This window comes from Prunus mume, linkage group LG8 (assembly GCF_029339155.1).
Source record: "Prunus mume cultivar Tortuosa linkage group LG8, ASM2933915v1, whole genome shotgun sequence".
Taxonomy (NCBI): domain Eukaryota; kingdom Viridiplantae; phylum Streptophyta; class Magnoliopsida; order Rosales; family Rosaceae; genus Prunus; species Prunus mume.
Window position 1 is genome coordinate 494347 of NC_142705.1, and position 2811 is coordinate 497157.

Sequence of the window (2811 nt, forward strand, 5' to 3'; positions counted from 1 at the left end):
CCGCCAAGGGGTATTTTTTCTCTAAAGAGTCTTATTTTTGATAGGGGTATTTTTGCTCAGACTATGTATCCCAGTCTTGCGCATCTCTTCTTAGAGGGTAGTATCGAGAAGGCGTGGGCCCATTGAAAGCCCAGGGAATAATTCCTTAAACAGATAAAAAATAGTAAAGTCCAAGGGGGTATGATCCCAATAAAGATAGGATGGATTTTCAGTAATTGTGGACGAAGCAGCGGGCATACCTGAAATGGATTGTCAGGAATGGTAGATGGAACAAGGATGCATAGCAGGCTTAAAACACGACACAAGTAGGACGCGCTGAGGCCGAGCTTTCCTCTACTACTCATTGGAGCTAGCATACGCAATTTTCCGTTGAAGGGTTCCACTATCAGGGCGGCCCTTGCGAGCGATATTCACTTTCAAGAGTCATGAGCCTACGCCTATACTCTCGAAGAGTTCATCAAAGAGCTAAGGGATGAGAGGAGGTGGAATTTCTTTCAACTAGAACATTTATTACAACATCTTAAAACACTTAATATTACAGAAAATGACAGAGAATTCGGATGGCTAAGAGCAGGAGATGAGCTTCGGGCCGCAACGAAGCAGATCCGTCTCCCCTGCTCAATGCAACAATCTATTCTCTGGCCGGAGCTATTAAATCAAAGTCTCATAGAAGTCTTCCATACTCCCTTTTTTTTGAAATACCAATTCTTTCTTTCCGCGAACTTTTCTAGTGTTGAAAGCCAAAGGAAAAGGAGAAACTGAGAATCGAGTTGGAGAAACCCGCAATCAATCCATCTACATAGAAAGGAGAAACAAGAAAGGAAAGGCTCAATGTTGAATTGAGATCTCATTAGTCCGGTATAGATCGAGTCCAGTTATAAAGGGAAGAATATCAATAGAATGGCTGAACAATATGACCAGTACCCATCGATGCTAGCAGGGGATTTCCATGATTTCTTTAGGTTGGAAGATAGAAGGAGTTTCAGAAACGACACTACGTCTAATCGTAGGAGAGCTGAGAAGTTTGCATCAAATTTCATCGTTGTGGTCTAATGGATTTGGCATGCTGTAGTCCTAGACCACTTGGACCAATGGTAGGGAAGGGTTAGCTAAGACGCTGCTTCGATTGGATCTAGCCTTAGTAAAGTAGAAGTTGAAAGAGATTTTACCATAAGCTGTGGTTGGAAACATCCCTCGTACCACCTCAGACTACTATCCTATGATCATTTACATGGAAGGTATGCATTCTGCTAAACCCTCTAATCGTCCCTTCAGGTGTGAAGCTGTCTGGTTCTCTCATCCGCACTTTAGAAAGATTATTTTGAATACCTGGGAAAAGGAAAGGGTTTAAGCTATATAAAAGCCTCTAACTTAGATAAAGACAATAATGTCTTCTAGTTGCGTCTGCTTATAGGATAGCGCCCGCAGGGAGTTCCTATTACAGAAGGGGATGGGACTAGGAGGCTTTGCATACAGACTAGTAACATCTCTTAGATGGCTGCCTTCTACTTACATAAGGACTCACCCTAGGAAAGGATTTGATTCATACCCGTCCTACCTTCTGCTTCTGAACCTCCTGATTTAATACCCTTTGAATAGCTACAAAGAAAGAAGGGCTTCAATCGAGTCACGACACGAAAAGAATAGAAGCTTTCTCATGCGGGTTAGGAACTTAAAGAGAGGGAAGAAGCTCTTAGATTAGAAAGGGAAAGGACAGGAGTCTCACTCTTCACTTCTTGGCTGGGAGTTGATTCCCGGAGTGACGGAAGAATAAGAGTAGCGGTGGGAAGACTCCTGATGCTTTCAGGCGGGTTAACTGAACCCAAAGAAAGCCTAAAAGAATCCCTATATTCCAGCTTAACAAGGTTAGTGTAATATGCTCGACTAAGGGGAAAGAGGAAAGGAAAGAAGGTTAACCGAGCACGGATCTGGGCTTAAGGCAAGGAGTGCACTGATAGCACTAGTCGAAGAAAGGCAGTTAGATCATAAGAAGGCGGGTAGGTAAGAATAGGAAGTTTAGAGGAGTGAAGGGTTTAGGAGGGACTAAAACACAGCTAGCTAAGTATATTGTATTCCAATATAACAATCTAACTAGGGTTGTAAAATCTTTGACTTCTGGAAGAAGGTTTGGTAAAGCGAAATCTCTAAAACTTCATCTGTAAGAGAAGAGTACAGAGTAGCTGGAAAGTTTAACTCGACTGAAGGCATTGGCGAGACTAAAAGCACTAAAAGTAAGGTAAGGGAGGTTGCCAGCTTGACTTCGCCTCCACGGCACGGAGGTCATCCAGTTAGTTTAGGAGAGAAGCTCTTGGGGTGGGGAGGATAGGAAATTAAAACGAATCAGTCCGGTAGAAAAGTATGTAACTGGTACCAAGACTTTACTTCTAATGCAGGTAAGCAGAAGCTAACTCGAAAATCTTTGTGGAGTTAACGTTGACCCAGTGGCTAGAAGTTCCATTTCAAATGGATTGACTAAGAGGATCTTGAGCCAGATAGGAAAGATTCCTCGCCAAGGTTCGGAGATGCTGACACAACGTTTGAAGAAAGCTCGACTCAGGGGGGCAAGACTCACCCTCTAAACTCTAAACCAAAGATTCTCCTTCAGTAGATTCGTAGCAAGGAGATTCCTCAATAAAATCTTTATTCTGAAAGAACTAAAAAGGGAGTGGGGTATTCGAATTCGACCGAAGCAAAGGTTCTTTTCCACGAGTACTAAACCGGGGCATAAAGCCCTTTTCTTTCATCACAGGAAAGTAGGGTAGGGAACTGGTCTTTTGGATATGTCTTACCGGAAAGAAGCTCGACTGAAAG